This window comes from Hyposmocoma kahamanoa, unplaced genomic scaffold (assembly GCF_003589595.1).
Source record: "Hyposmocoma kahamanoa isolate Upper Pololo Valley unplaced genomic scaffold, ASM358959v1 102, whole genome shotgun sequence".
Taxonomy (NCBI): Eukaryota; Metazoa; Arthropoda; class Insecta; order Lepidoptera; family Cosmopterigidae; genus Hyposmocoma; species Hyposmocoma kahamanoa.
The window spans coordinates 4,306,462-4,324,176 of NW_020653337.1; the positions used below are offsets into that span (position 1 = coordinate 4,306,462).

Below are 17,715 nucleotides of genomic sequence, written 5' to 3' on the forward strand. Positions count from 1 at the left end.
GTCTGTGTAACAAGATTTCAAAAGACTCCAATACGCTGACAATTTATTTGCCAGCACAAATACAAGTAAACTCTTACATCAGATTTCAGATTAATAAATACAGAGCACAAACAAATTTGTATTTAATTTAAATCCGTCTGTATTTTGTAGAACAATTTAAACAAAATTAGTTTTGCTATTATAAAAGTAAATTTGTATCACATCGGATACAATGTCATTAGTTGTTCAGCAGCAAAAATAAATTTGTAATTAATTTTAAATCTGTACTCCGGCACTGTCGAGCGCATCTGTTGTGCGAATTTTAATCATTGCCGCACGCTTCATGGATTTCATTGTTCGACAAAATGGTAAATTAAAAAGCGCTGTACTATTTTGTTGTTCTCGATGCTGCAAATTGACACGTTATCGACGGTTTGACGGGTATGATAATTTTATATTGAACACGTTATATGACGAGGATTAGCTTATGAAGACACTATTCATCTAGATTTCGGTAACTATCGAGGAAACGAAAATGGAAAATCGACGTAGACATCTTTAATAGACTGTAGTGTCAGGTCTGTCAGGTTGGAGAGGAATAGAATATAATTTATTTCTTATAAATATGGTATAATAAAATTAAATGTCAAACGCCAAAAAGCGGCAAAGAAGGGATAAAAGAATATTAATTCCATTTAAATATTAAAATATATTCCTGTCAAATATACAATTCATGTCAGGTCATGTCTATAGATAAATACAACGTTCAGTGAACACGCGTTAACAAACACCATCGAATATATAACCAGAAATAGAGACGAAAAAAGGGCCATCCATCCCTGGCAGATAAGCCTTATATTAATTTTAAATATCAACTCTCGTTTGCGCTGAAATCACAAATCAGAAAGCTGAAACAGTACATCGCCAACAGCTGACCTGTGTGCACCTCTCCGTATATTCCAAAAATAGTCCATATTTATTGTAATAAAGATAATATCTCTAACAATGGGGGCTGTTCCATTCAGTGGTGTGGGAAAACCAGCAAAACATCTAATTAAAAAACAAACGGAATCACATTTCATCGGTAATTAAATATGTAATTTTTAAATTTTCGTCCATTATAACTTGAGGTTAAACTGGTCGATTTGAAGTGAAACAATTGACGACTCCCGTCAATTGTTTCGAATTCGTGCTGGCCAATCGAAGCGCAGTTGCCACAGTAATGATTGGCTAAATAGTTTTCAAACAAATTAAATGATTTCGTCTCTATTTATGGTTATATACTCGATGACAAATACTTTACAATTCTATATCTCTGTCTTTTTGTTTCTTTCCTATATCTTCTCACGTTAGGTCCGGTGTCAAAACATTGTCTTTTTATCGAAATCATAGAAGTACCAAGCATAACAAGTACCAAGCCTAAAAAGGAAATACTCGTTATTATGATAAATAGATTTTTTTCTACGTAAGCAATAATCACCTTTAAGTTCTACACTGCAAAGCACTTACGCCCTCCATAAAATGATATTCCTCAAGGTTTGTAAATTACTCTTCTACAAAAGCCCTGTCACCGCCAGCGACAAATCATAAATTCGATCGAATTCAAAATTTTGAATACACATAGTAGGAAAACACATGTTTAAAATGAGGCTTAATGAGGTAATTAAGCGGGATACTCATCATCCCGCCTTCGTATCAATGTTAATAAACATATTATGGTCCATAATTGCAAAAACAGAGGTTAAGGAAGAATAATGAGCACACCGTGACGCTAAAAAAATACAAATTACTTACTAATATTTAAAAAAACTCGCTCCTTTATTTCTCCTAAAATAATCTATTTCTGTACGAAACATAATGTAACCTATATAGCCTACACCGACAATATGACAGCGTATGATCCCGAATTTCCGATAAGTGGGCTCCCAAAGTTTGGCTTAACTTGTTTCCAAAGTGATAAGTACTGTTGGAGACGAAATTTGTTCGAGTAAAGCCGTTTTTGGGAAGTATTCCAAGAACCGGTTTTAAGGAAAATGTTGATATATTCGTATAGGGATTTGACTCTAATTATTCGAATACAATGCGTCGATTATCGATTCATGGAAAGTGAAACTATTGGATGTACATTGCGTATATTTGTTTCTTTTTTTAAATAAACCCCATGTTTCGGGCCCTTTACGTTACTTTACTTTACGTTGTATAAACTCTTAAGCAAAATCAGCGTAATTGACATTTTTGAAAGAAAAAAAACTTTTGGTACCAATATTTCGAAATTAACCAAAATGCAAATGCGATGGTTATGAATAACTGCCTCCGTTGTTGAACGGTTACCACGCCGGACTGCCACGCAGAGGTCCCAGGTTCGATTCCCGGGCCGGGAGAAATATTTGTACGGCCTACATTTATTTATCTCGTGAGTTTGGGTGTAATTTGTGGTTGTCTATGTGTGTGTCCATGGCACCCGCGACTCAGGGTTTCCTTAGTGCGGGGCTATGTTGAGTGTGTACGTTATTATTATGAAAAGGACAGAGTGGGACTATATAATATTAGTTAACTAACTATTATTATATTAAAGATTAAGATGGTTCCACATAGTGCAGTTGTGTTTAATCCGTAAGTAGTTTTGCATGTAGTCAAACTTTTACCAATATAAAATGGAATATGCCATAAATCTAACAACTATTGATTGGAACGTAGTCTTCTGAAAACATCGTCTGAAAATGCACCTTAAAATATTTGAGGATGATTTTTTCTGTATGACTTTTCCATTCAACAATCCAATTGAAGTAAGACCACTTAAAACATTTCCCGTCTCGCTCTGTCTCATGAATTTATAACATATAACAAGGAAACTTGCAAAGTCGTCGAGATATTCGGAAAATTTACGCCTAACTTGTAAAATTTGTTACAAACATGTCTCTTTTTCCGGGAGCAAACATGTTGACCCGATGTCTTCTTAGGTAAGCAGTTACAATTGGAAAAGTTTTATTGTAGTGATAAAAAATATCCTATAAACATATATGTACAACAAAACATGATCATAAAAATAGTACATTTTTTTGGTTATTTTAATTTGTCAATTCCCAGACAACTTATTTTTTGAAATCACTTTATTCACGGCTGGCTATAAAGAACCCGAAACCTTATTAAAATAAAATGTTTAAGGACGCACACATTCGCATAATAATGAAAAGTGCGTCGGGACGACCAGTGTTAGGGCGCGTTCCCATTATGTTGTAACGTTTTATTTATCGTCTGACGACTGTTGCTTTTAGCTTTTTCCCATATTACGACTGTCTGTCGTGACTATATTGTGGACGTTTTTTTATCCTTGAACGACTGTCGTGTCTAGTTATTCCCACTAGATTGTGACTACAATTTATCGATTCACGGCAGCCGACAATAGTAGCTGCGATTATCTGTCATGACGTTTTAATCGTGAAGTTTTATTTATCGTCGGACGACTGTCGTTCTAGAACTTCCCATTGTCTTGACAGTCTGTCGTCGACGACGAAAAAAGTCGTGATCGACAGTTAGTCGTGGTGTACTGTATGTGAACAACTTCATTTTAATATGCAAGCCACGACACTTTAAACTGCACGACTATCTGTCGTCACGACATAACGGGAACGCGCCCTTATGCATCGCTACATTATGTAAATGTGTGCGTATACATACAAGTTGCACTGCCACTTTTGTATGGAGTTACCATATTTGTTCTTATTTTACAATTCCGAAACAATAAATGATTATCACTAGTATCAGGTTTCTTACCACGGTATGACTGACAGTCAACCCGTGACCATGGAGCGTGCAACCGTTCCGAAATATCGGGAAAATAAAAAGAAGTCATACCGTGGTAAGAAACCTGATACTAGTGATAATCATTTAGTGAATAACCACGAAAGTCTTAAAATCTATATATCCGAAACAATAGTTTGTTTGAAAAATAACAAATACATACGACTAACTGGTGCCCGCGATTTCGTTTAAGTAGAATAAGAACTTCAAATAGGTTATTGTACTATACTAATTTTTATAGTTTTATTGGTTCTCCTTACAAACTTTCATCCCGTATTTCACCCTATTTAAGATTTATTTTTGTAACAAAAAGTAGCCCATGTCCTTTTAGCCTAGGATCCATCTATCTCTATACCAAATTAATCAAAATTGGTTCAGCGGTTTAGGCGTGAAAACGTATCATACAGAATTACTTTCGCATTTATAATGTTAGTATGGATTTAAAGTAGAAATAATGCTTGATTTGCAACAAATCGCGAAAACCTAAGAAGTGAAAAACACTTGTAGTAGTTAAAAGTTAAGTTTTATTAGCAGTAGAGCTCCTTGTGTACGAATTCGTCCAGGGAAGTATTGCTACCTTACCTATTTCTGCCGCCAAGCAGTAATGTCAGCATTACTGTGTTCCGGTTTTGAAGGGTAAGGGTGCTGGTGAAATTACAGGCACATGGGACTTGTCAACTTATGTCTCGGGGTCACGGGCACAGTGGTAGCGCCCATCAGATCTTTGCGATTTAAAGCTCTGAGTGACATTGCAACCATTACGGACAGGCGTATAGCTTACCATCAGGCGCACGACTTGTTCGTCCCGTCACTTGATGTTACAAAAAACAAAAGTCTGGTTTACAGACATGATTTTGATAAGATGGTGCTCCAAGATAGATTAATTTCCAATGTGTACTAATCGCGAAAACCTAAGAAGAGAAAAAGACTTCAAGTAGTTGAGATTTAAAAAGCTTCGGGCTGATGAGCGTATAAGCAAGGTTTATTTTTCGAATTCCAATTTCCTCCTTTACAAAGTTTCTTGCTAAAATAACTTTTGGCTGTAACTACAAAGCGTTCCAAATTTCAATTATTTCATCAAATCCTATACAATCAAATCCCTACTTAACGTAACTGTAGTTTGTATTTACCTCAATTTTCCGAAATTTCAGGTTCATGCTAAGTAACTCGGAAGTTGACGGTGTAATCACAAACTTTAAGACCTTCCTTAATCTTATCGTCTCAAAATGAAACTTCATAGCCAAAAGTAAGGTCTATCGTTAAGTTTAACCGTCTGTCTACTTATGTATAAGTTGTAACTTTGAAAATATCCTATTTCGTAAGTAGTGAGGTGGAGTCGTATCATTGTTATTATAATTTTACATCATATAATTTTGACATCTTGTTTTGGTTAATTTCAAAATCGTGTACCTAAGTCTACTAACACCTATGATCTTGATTTAAAATCGCGTATATTTGTTTTTTTTTTTTAACAAACCAACGTTTCGGACGCTATAGGTCCCATTGTAAATCTTCCATCCGATTAGATTAGTGTCGATCTTACATCCCAAAAAATAGTATCATTTCCAAATCTATTACCGGGGACATGCTTTAATCATCGAGTATATAACCAGAAATAGAGACGAAATAAGGGCCATATATTCCTGGTAAAACATTAGCGATACAGCTCTTATAAATATCAACTCCCGTTTGCACTGAAATATAGACAGGCCAACTACTGACCTGTGCGTACGTCTCCGTATATTCTAAAAAATATTCTGTATTTATTGTAATAAAGATAATATCTCTAACAATGCCGTGCTGTTCTATTCGGTGGTGTGGGAAAAACAGCAAAATATCTAATTACACAACAAACGGAATCACATTTCATCGGTAATTAAATATTAAATATGTAATTTTGCAATTTTCATCCATTATAGCAAAGCTCAAGTTAACTGGTCGATTTGAAGTGAAACAGTTGACGACGCCCATTGACGACACCCGTCAATTGTTTCGAACTCGGGCTGGCCAATCGGAGCGCAGTTGTCACAGTAATGATATGGCAGAATAGTTTTCAAACAAATTAAATGACATTTCGTCTCTATTTCTGGTTATATTCTCGATGGCTTTAATAGACCATTATTCCGTCTTAAGCCGTCATTTGTGGATATTTCAAGGATTCGCACAAAGAGTTTCGCGTCCACATTTATATGGCGAACGGCTATGAAGTGGAATTCCCTGCCTGCAGACTTATTCCCTGAATGCTATAACTTAGACCTTTACAAGATTTCATCATCAACCTCATTGCCACTTTTCATCAGGCGAGATGGATGTCAAATGAGCATTGTTTTATAAGACGTAAGATAAGAAACTATTTTCTGTTTCTCATTTTTGTACCGTTCACAAAAATTGTTTTTAAGTGATACAATAGAATAATGTACATAAATGTACATTGATAACAAATAACCCTTTAAGGTAAGAAATAAGTGGCTTACAGTGAAGAAATAAAGAAGAACAACAAAGTGAGTAGCTATAAGAATGTCAAGGAGTTGGCTATGAACCGTGAGGAGTGGAGGAGACTACACCGACAAGAGCCAGGCTCTTTAATAGAATGATGAAATAAACCAATGCCATATAATTGAATGTTTTCATTTCCCACAAGAAATACATAAAAATTATACGTAAATATAAACAATGTGCGAAATATACCTTACATCATTTATACAGCGTTCAAAACTTGCAGTTTTTATTAATGGACACGTTGAAATGTCTTAAATAGGCACATGTTCAACTCAAGGTAACAGAGAGCAGAGACTACTATTGGTCCTCCATGGAGGACTCTATAGTCTATGGAGCGGATGAAACTCCTCTGGATCTTATTGGCTAGAACTATTCATTTAACGACGACGAAATTAAAACAACTGAAACCAGGAAAATTCTTCCAATGAAGTGCTACACAGGTTTTGAATGAAACCACCCCAATGAAAACAATAAATTAATTATTTAATGAATTAATCTTTTAGGGTACGGCAAAGATGAGAGTTCAAAATATAAACCCTAAATCACTATTCAGTTCAATTACATAAATATATTTAAATTAACACATCAACAGCTTCATATAAATCACTATGAAAACACATACATGATGATGAACAGGTAACATTTAGTTAGTAAGGAAAGGCAGTGGCTCCCGAGGACATGATGAACTGAATAAAGTAATCAACCGGTCGATCACACTTTGCAAACCGGCGTCAAAAACGATCACAACACGTATCTCACAGCAAAACCTTAAGGAGCTATTTTATTTAAAAGGGTAAATCCACGTAATACATAGAACACTTCCCTAAAACCGTAAATATATCCGTTAAGGTGAAAACAACAATCAGGTATTATTTGTCAAATTTTACATTAAAAAGTAATTTGAATATCGACTATCAGTAACCATGGGACCTGTAAAGGGCCCGAAACGTTGGTTTGTTTGTAAAAAACAAATAAACACGATTTAGTTCCCAAAAAATAGTTTCATTTTAAAACAATTTAACAAATATTGTTTAAGTAGCATAACAGGAATCAACACAACAAGTGCAACACTTATAATAGGTGTTACACATTTATTGCTCGCACTAAATGAATGTGTGTCAAGTACATAATATATACATGTACGTATAAATATATAAGCATGCTCTATTTAGTCCACCGTAAGATACCTTTTACGCGAATTGACATATGACATGACATATTGGACTTCATTATACATATGATCATTGAAAAAAGGCAGGTGCAATTTTTGCGAGATGTCTTATCGTATACGTTAAAAAAGCTTAACATCTAAAGGTTGAGAATCAAAATAGTTCACGAGCAGCATTTGCCGAGTTGTACACGGAAACCTATCCGACCCTGGTATTCTGTGGAGACTGAGGAATAAAGCGAATTAACGATAAACATATTACACACATTATTTTGAACTTCGCAATAATTTCATGGCATCATATAATGCTCAATATGGAAGACAGAAAAGAATTCCCTAAATCTTGCAGGTTAAAGGTCAAAAAATCATCGAGAGCCTCGCTCTGAGGCCTAGTGTAGGCTAGCAAAGTTTTCTCTTTTAATAAAGCAAAGCAAAACTTAAACAAAAAGCGGAAGTAGCCGCCTGTTTCTGATCCCAAAGGCTTCACGAAAACTCCTTTGCGAGGAATTTCATCTGTGAACCCAAGGATCGGGGTTTTCACTTGCAAAAGGCTTAAAACTTAAGTTGACATATTTGAACCTTTTGCGGTTCTCAGCAGCTCTGCGTGGACATGTGAAGGATATATAGCCATAGTGTCTATACAATTTCCAGCTGATGCCTGAAGTATGATATTACAGGGTGTATGAAAATATCCGGCTACCATTTGACATATTAGTAACGAGTCTAAGATACAACATCTCCACCACCGCAAGTAAGTGGCCTGTTTGTCGGTTTTCTTTCAAATATATTTCGGAGTGTGCGCAGAAATTTTTCAATTTAATTGCACCCTAACCGCTTTTCTTTCGGTCGTCTACCAAATCCGGAACACTCCATTCTTATCTGATATACCACTCATTTTCACGAAGGACTTTGCTTCTTCCTTCCTAATGCGTACGGCATAGAAACGAAATTCACTCCGTGCCTTCCGAAAATACAATTCAGGATTTCTATCCTCAACCTATTACCGTCTCAACTGTAGATATATTTCATACCAGGTAACACCTGTGCCACTTACCGTCCCAACTCTACGCGTCCGGCCCATTTTACCTGCGAGCATAATATAAGCCGAGTGAACTCTAAACTTACTTACGAACTTGACGTTCCAACTTCAAAGTAAACTTCAGAATTACTTTATGAACTCGAGTGCTTTATATAGAATGTTGTCAGATTCTTTATATCGAATATTTCTTGTGAGATATGAAATATTTGCTTAATGGAACGTTAAGTATTGTCAGCTGTAAGTACTTAAAGTGAAAAAAATTATGATCCAATAAAACAAATGCATTAGTAACAGTGCGTGTATGTCCTAGTATGTCGAAGAGCAGTAATCATTCTTATTTTTTAACCGACTTCAATAAAGGAGGAGGTTCTCAATTCGACTGTATGTTCTTTTTTTTTATGTATGTTACGCGATAACTCCGGTATTTGTAAACCGATTTTCATGATTCTTTTTTTGTTGGAAAGGGGGTATTTCCATAGTGGTCCCATTTCATTTTGAAGAAAATCATCCACCTCAAAGGGTGGCTGTTCACGCATGAAGATTCATTTTTATAAATAGCGCCTAACTTTAATTTAGGAGCAATTACTTTTAGCAATTATTTAGTTAATTTTGCTATTTCTCCAATTCAAGGCGTTTTTCTCTCGATATACTTTGAGTAGTGTCGTAGTGAGAACCTATTTTTATTATCTCCAGTATCAAGCCCTGTATAGTGGCGAACTAGGGGATATTTCAATGAAACTTAGCACATAGACGTAATTCCACGTACTTTTGAGGTCGGTTTTTTTAGTACTATGTACTGAGATTATCTTTTTTCACAGTTCTGCACATTTGCGCGCGCAAAATATTATGATGGAATATTTTTCCCACAGATTTAACATAACCCTTTGACCTCAATTATCTTAGGTCTTAGAAATTTTAAATTTGGGCTCCATTACGACCTTTAGAACAGTATTTTTTTAACTATAGTACGAATCATAATTAGCTGTCCCAAATGTAAATAGAAGGGATAACCGAACAAAAAAATACATTTTCAATGGCAGTTTCTTATTTTGGACAATTAGGTATATAAGCTTTAAGAACTTTTTCCAAGCTGTACTCTGATAAAACTTAGAACAATTCATATTTCGCAATAAAAATTTTTACATAACTTTGTTCAATACAAAAACTAAGAATAAAATACTATGTTCAAGGTCGTAAACAATTTTATGACGTTGGTAACGGTGATCGGGATCAAATAATGTTTTGTACAGCCATTTTGTGCAGATATCATTCTCGCTTCTCGAACATGATTATTTTCTTGTATCCGTAGTGCGTTTGTTAAATTATTTTGTGTTGCTATTAAAGTTTTTGTTTAGAGTTCATATTTTGTAACAGATAATTAAAATTGTACAAAATGATAACTCCTGCCAATTCCGTTAAAAATAGAAAATTTAGCAAACATGCTTTCACACTTTGACAATGACATTACGTGACATTTCTTTGTTTACAGACGTCTAATTATAATTCATATTATAGTTTAACTTTCAACGATATAGCGACAGGGTAAAGTTTAAATTATTTTGGCAATCCAGATTTTGTTACAACTTTTTAAATAAGAAACAATGACCAATCATCATCAAGATTTCATGCTTTTATCATATTGGTTTGTTTGCGTTTTGGCGACAGCTTCTGATAGTCTTCTGATAGTAATCGAGGCTTATAGCACCTCCATTGTTTTTTCTTCCGTGATTATTATAATGTATTTTATTCCTTCTCATTGTTATTTCATAGCTTAGTTTCACGGTGCATTAGTTCTTAACTATAACACCATGTAAATATATTTACAATAAATAAATATCAAGAATGGAGGTCATAATGTTATCTTCTTAGAATAATAACGCATAGAAACCTAGTCCGCACATGCTAAGTGAGGCAAATTGAAGCGCTCCCAATAGGCCTGCACGAGCGGGCGGGCCTTCAGTGCTTTAAGAATTTTAGCTAAAAATGACGAAATGTGCGGTAAATGAGTGTAAAAATACGTCAGACAAACATAAAATAAATACTAACATCACATTCCACAAGGAAGTAACGCGTTTCAACTTGTATTTTTATATAAATATTCACTAAAACCGAAAATTAACCTACTACTAAAACTAGCAAGCTACATGAATTTGATTTTTGTCTCACTTGTGACAGTTCGTTTGATATGAAACTATCATTCTATGCGTTATTATTCTAAGGTTTGCCTATGAAATCATCCACCCGCATTTACTCATAATTGTTGGCTGAGGCTGTGTGCGCAGACTCGTGTGGTACATACGTAGGTTGAAGTCGTACAACGAAATAACATTAATTTAGCTCTGCACAACATTGTAGGTATCTAAACGCTCTAAACAAAGTTGACAAATAAAACAAATATTGTAGTAGAGACATTACGTAATAAAGAGCATCATTAGGAAGGTACCACACTTATCAATACGGATTCTATCGGATTTATTTCTATGTAATAAGAGCGAAAACGACGGCGGTCCGAGCGGAAGCGGAATGCGCCCCGCTTTTTCGCTCTTACTGCATGGACATAACGTCTTACCTATTCGGGACTCGCTTACTCTTTTAACAGTATTTAAACTTTCTAAGTCCATTTTTTTAAATTTTACAGGAGAGATCATGATAGCTTTAATGGTTTGACTGCATCTCAAACAGACTGATTAAGTTCCTCCTGCTCCACCACTGAATTTTTCGTAATTTACGTGCGAAATTTAATTTTAAATTATCAACGAGCTTTCCGGTAAATAAAAACATCGTGAGGAAACTTTCACACACCTGCAAAGCAATTTAATGATGTGTGTGAAGTTTCCAATCCGAATTGGGCCCGCGTGGGAACTCCCAAGCCCTACCTTTATGAGAAGAGGCCTATGACCAGCGTTGGGACTATATAAGGAAAACACTATCGAAAAAACTCCACTTGGTATAGGTAACGTGAGATCTCGTAATTTATGAATAGACGTCTCTGCAATCACAATGAACAAGTGAGACGAAAATTTTAGTCTGAAAAAAAAAATGGATCAAAGTCTTTTTGATCAATGAGTGTGATGACACCTTTACTATGGTACATTGTAAGACTAATAGTTGGGAGCAGACGGTATTCCTGGATCTATTGCGACACGTTACAAATTTGTAAATTTATTTACATGTGAGTGTTATATCATTCCTTATAACATTCATGGATTTAACGTACAGTCAAGAGCACAAGCGTGCCGTTTTGGACTTGGGCCTGTTTACATCTCCAGCGGATATTGTTAGTACCATTTTGAATATCAGTAATGACGGATTTATTACGGGAATTATTGACATCACTACATCGAATATGGAGTGAACTATGTAAATATACGCTATTTACATCCGATAGAATAGTTTCGTTTCGATTGTGGAGGGATATGAGGGGAAAGGAAAGCCAAAGAAAAGATGGATGGATTGTGTGAAAGATGACATGGATAAGAAAGGTGTGAGTATGGAAATGACGGCTGATAGGGGAGAGTGGAAGAAAAATACATATTGTGCCGATAAGAATAGGAAGAAGAGACAGAATAGTTTCGTTTCCTATGTGTTACAATCTCGAAAGCCAAAGACCTCGTTACGTAAATAATTTTATTTCTATAATATTTAAGGAGCATTTAGCGAAATTTTTGTCGGGTCTAAATCACATATATCACTATTAGACACACATCAAGTTCAAAGCGAATGTGATGTTGGCAATCAGTAACATTAAGTGCTTTTAAAGTAATATTATGTTCATAAAAATTCGCGAATCTTTTATAATAACTACTATTTCCGGATTTCTTAAATAAATTTCAAGTTATGAGACAACAAATCAGTAGTGTTGATTTTCGTCTTCCTAAATCGTGATTTTTGATCAATGTCCGTCGTTAATGTAGATGGAGCGGGCGCCCAGTTACACGAGGAAAGTTTTCGCGCGGCAGCCGCCCAGTTACCACGCCTTCGTGTAAATTAATGGCGAATCCGAATTTTATTTACTAGGGAACAACATTTAAATTCCTCTGAATAATATAACCGCGCGGTCGCCGCGTGGCCGCCGCATAGACCAAATCCAAGCCAGGCCCGCCCGCGTACCCGGGACGCCCATTTAAGTTAAAACGTAAAAGCTAAATATATAGAGCGTATTTTGCCATGACAGTTAGACCCACGCGGCGGCCGCGCGGGGCGAGCGCGATGAATTACGCGTCGAGTAAATGCGCCCTAATTGTCGCACATTATTGGATTATTAGCGCGAGTGAATGTGCTACATATTAGCTTTTAAAACACTAGTTTAATTAGATTTAGGCGACAACTCAAATGTAAATAAAAACTAACAAAGGGAGCAAAAATTACATAATTAATTATGCTAATAAAGCTTCACAAACATGTGGTGCCCAGAAATTTCGACGGCCAACACTAAGGCGTATTGGCCAGAACTCAAAAAACCCGAAATTAGAGAGCCCTCGAGGCAGCCCTGAAAATCTTCTCTAATTAGAGCCTTATTACCAACACAATTGCGTGCACGCCATTGTTATTCGTGTTTACCCAACTAAACAAAAGACAAGCAAACACTCAAGTGCGTTGTCGCTGATGGGTGAAAAGACAAAACGAGATCCTTTCAAAACCCGTAATGTATTTAAATTAGGGTCGAGCAGTGTGTCGTACATTCGAGGTACGAATGTTTAGGAGGGATAATGTAAACAAAATTACCCCTCCTAGGTGCGGTGTAGTGACGTATAAAAGGTAGCTTCGTTTTTGCCAATTTTTTATTGTTTCTTATAAGACACATACGTGGTAATTGCGTAATACGAATTTTTTCAAGGGGGTAGGTTAATGTCGTTCAATTCTTCTTTGTTCCGTGTACCATTTCAAATCACAAATTATGGCAAGAATGCGGTGCTTACATGATTAGTCAGGAGCTTATAATACTAATATTAATGAAATAGATGGATTGTAGATAAAAAACATTCGTTCCAATCCAAAATGAAACTCCAAATTGTTATGTGTAAAGGGCTGGTTGCTACTTATTTTTCTAATTTAGAATTAAAACCAAAAAACTTGATTAACTAACGGTTTTTGTAGCAGGCAACACACGAAACGTACAAACACAATTTTGACAGCAGAGAGATCTTAAATGACTTAGATTTACGTACATTCAGCCTAGTTTAAAATTCTAACAAATTGACGAGGACCTGTTTATCCTAATATATTAAAATTAAAAATTATAAAAATACAAAGTATTCAACACAAATTATTAAACGCAATGCGTAGCTAATTGTTGAAATTTATCATAATAATATTATTACGATAAGTGCCTCCGTTGCCGAACGGTTACCATGCTGGACTGCCACGCAGATGTCAAAATCGGTTCACAAATGCCGTAGCTACGAGTAATTACATAATATACGCGCAGGAAGAATAAAATCGAATTGAGAACTTCCTCCATTTTTTGAAGTCGGTTCAAAAGAACTTAACTCATATTTGTCTATTAACGAAAAGCCATCCGTTTTCCTAAACATCCAGGAAGCATAACCGTAGAAACTAATGCACGCGATAAATCATACGAACACATGTTTAACGTGTGTTTTAACTAGTGCAGTGATACGTGTCGATAAATTTTACTATCGATTTTGCAAGATAGAAAGGGGTGGATAGCCTACAGTGAGACAATAGAAGCTAATAAAAAACCTCCAATCGTAAACATAAAAACATCATGATTCATTGGACAAGGTTTTAATCAAGTGGTTTTTATTATTTGCGACGCGATGCCCATGGAGTAATTTTGACCCTCTAGCAGGTCTTTGAAAACGTATATCTGTGTGATGGTACTGCTGGTGCTGAGAGCGTTCTGGTGGTTTGTAAGTAGTAGTCCAAGGGTAGCAGTAATAGCCTCCGCAGCCTCGCAGCCTCCAACATCTTATTTAGTAAATCTAGCAATTCAAACGTTGAAAGTCCAATTTATAGATATTTAATCGGTTTTAACAAATATATTATAATCTTTAAAATGTAAACTGTATAAATATAGCTAGTAAACGATTCAAAAAGATAAATAGTGGTACGTTCGCTGCCGCGGTCGCGCAGAGAGTGACGATGGAAAAAAAACAAAATCAGAATGCGAGGTAAAATGGAACAATTTTAAATTTAAATACGAGTAGAAGAAGAAAAAACGATACGATACGAATGGAGAGAGGCGATGCAAAAAGGTGGGATGGGCAGTCCATTTGCCAACTCTCACTATTGTCACTTCTTGTAGGTGATTTTAGGTCTTTGTAAGATTTTCGTCGATTTCTTACTGCTTGATTGACAAGGAATGTATCATTCCTGTGCTCTGTACATCTTTTCCTTCCAGATCTTCTTCTTTTCACTGAAAGAATCAGTCGCTTGGAAACTCTTCCAAATTAATTGAACCTTAGAACGCGAAATTCCAAGCTGCCGTGCTATAATAACGTTAGTTGCAACCTTCATCGAGAAGAGACGACTTTGCTCGCTACAATGGTGTTGTCCATGTCGTAATGAAACTTATTTAAGTGAACACTACTTGTGCCAAACTTCTTTTAATCAATAGAATAGTGAAAATAAGGAATATTTACTCAACTGACATTGTCTTACAAGTCATACGTATTCTCATATGTCAACTGACGATAATAAACAAAAAAAATCCTGCGTTTTTTGACGTTTGATTGAAAAAATTGGAGAACTTTTACCTTAAAATTTAAAAATTCACATTTGGAATGTTCACGCGTGAAACAAGGAACAACATTCAAAACAAATAATAAATAATTATAGAATAATTTAATCGATCTAGCAACATAAATTAAGTGCTCGTTCTTTTTGCAACATAGTGTATTTTTTTTCGTACGATGTTTACATTTCGTAAAATTGTTATTTATAGGAGTTGCAATACTCATACATATCTGTTTAGGTATAAGAGTGTAAAGTAAAATTGTGTTAATGTTTTTGTGATTATTAACTAAATAAAAAAATAAAAATGTCTTAAATCAACAAAGAATTTATTGTTATATTAATAATAATAACGGACATTCACACCTTCGCACTAGGGAAACCCTGTATCGCGGGACCATGGACACAAACATAGACAACTACAAATTACACCCAAATTCACAAGAGAATCAAATATAGGCCATACAAATATATCTTCCGTCCCGGGAATCGAACCCGGGACCTCTGCGTGGCAGTCCAGCATGGCAACCGTTCGGCCACGGAGGCAGTTCATAGTTACTATGACGAGATATATTGAAAAGTTTGAAAATTTTACTCTAAAAAATTTATAAACGTTTTTTTGTATAAAATGTAAGTGCGTATCTGACATCCATCTCACTAGATGGTAAGTGACGATGAGGTCGACGATGGAGCTGCACACCGAAATAGTGCCTATTCACTCTCGACTTGAAAACACAAGTTATAACGTTCAGGGAATAAGTCTGCAGGCAGGGAATACCACTCCATAGCTGTTCGCCATATAAATGTGGAAGCGTAACGCTTCGTGCGAGTCCTTGGAATGTCCACTCAACCGGAACCCAAGCCTACGTCTAGTCCTCCGGTGACGGAAAAGGGGAAAGCGGAATTAAATCGTCAATTCCATCGTATAGTATCCGTGATTAATCTCAAATACTTTGATGATAATCACGGATACGTATAAATCTTATTTTAGGTTACGTTAGTTGGGTTGATTTAAAATTATCGATAATTTTAAGACAACATAAATATGTGGATACATTTCAAGGTTAACATCGACAATAAATGCCTGTCACTATTGGTTTGTAAAACATTTTAGCTATGACCTAAAAACAATTTGAATATTTTAGAGCAACTATTTTTAACTGCGGAATCTTTTAACACGTCTAAAAGGTTGGAATAAAGCCCAGACTTGGTTTTTTAGGTAATGGGATTCTGGTCTTAATTAGTTTTTATTTCTAGAAGTAGTAATTTTCTGTTGATTGATTACTATTGTTCGGCTTTATTCACGCTGAGACTTGTAACAGGTTGCCAGATTTATTAACAATGTCGTAATCAAAGGTGTTATTATGGCAAGGAACCATAGAGCAAGCAGCTGCAGAGCTCCTTGTGAGAGAGTTCGTCCAGTAATGGAAGGACCAAAGAAGTACTGCCACCTTACCTATTTCCGCCGCAAAGCAGTAATGTGAACATTACTCATTACTTATTTTTCTATTTGTTTAATTCCAAAACTAATATATTATTACAGGTTATCCACCCAACGCAATATACCAGCAAAAATTACTAAATGTTACTTAAGATATAAAGCGCTATCTTTATAAATTATCTCAGAGAACGATCGAACAGATCGATCTTATTCGATATTTCGTTCAGGGTGCGCAATGTGCGCGTCAGCGGATATTCCGTCATGAGATTGGTCCTTTCGCGCGGCACCGCCTTTAGCGGTGGTCAGCGACGTCACCCCACGTACCTATCATGAACACATAAGCCTAACACCCCTAGTAGCATCGGATTGCTAGCAGCTAGTAGCACTGCTAATGCTATGTTCCTGCGCACGTATAGCTCGTTGTATCCCACCATACCCAATATTAACAGATTAGGATATATCAGGCGGTAGAAGGGGAAAACCCCGTATTGCGTCATGTATTGCCTCATGTACAGATAGATATCTTAGGAATTTGTTTTAAATGCGCTCCAGCAAAAGGCTATACCGCGTTTGAAGCAGACTACCGCATTACACTCGAGGAGGCTTCTTACAGGGGATTATACAATGTAACAATAGCACTAATACTAAACTCGGTAAATATCCGAGGGGTCGCTGTCCCACAAGATGGCCCGATGGTCTCCATGATGTGCTCCACTATGCCAAAGACCGCTGCAGATGGCACAGCGTCGTCATACAAAAACTGTTTCCGCGGGGAAGTCACGACCCTCAGTAATGAGGAATACGACGCAAGGAGGAGGAGGATTATTATTAGCTGGAAAAGCGGTAGCCACCTTGAGGCAACAATCGGTGGTACGTGTCCAGTCGGATAGAAATAATTTTACTTTGTGTCTGTTCAATCTTTGTATCAATAATAACATCATACTATAGTGTATTTTTTTGAAGACGGAGTAAAATGACAGTTCATCGCGCAAAAGTGTTGCCCGCTTACAAGTAGATAGTGATTGCAGTCGATAAATATTCTATCGACTATCGATTGAATGTTGATTACGCATGCAATAAATAGTCGAATTT

At 36.0% G+C, this 17,715-nt stretch overlaps 1 protein-coding gene across 2 annotated transcripts in view; it reads right to left on the minus strand.

Moving 5' to 3' along the window:
• Window positions 1-17,715, minus strand: part of LOC113231462 (RNA pseudouridylate synthase domain-containing protein 2-like) — a 156,589-nt gene that overhangs the window by 44,570 nt on the left and 94,304 nt on the right. The gene's annotated exons all lie outside the window — the stretch shown is intronic.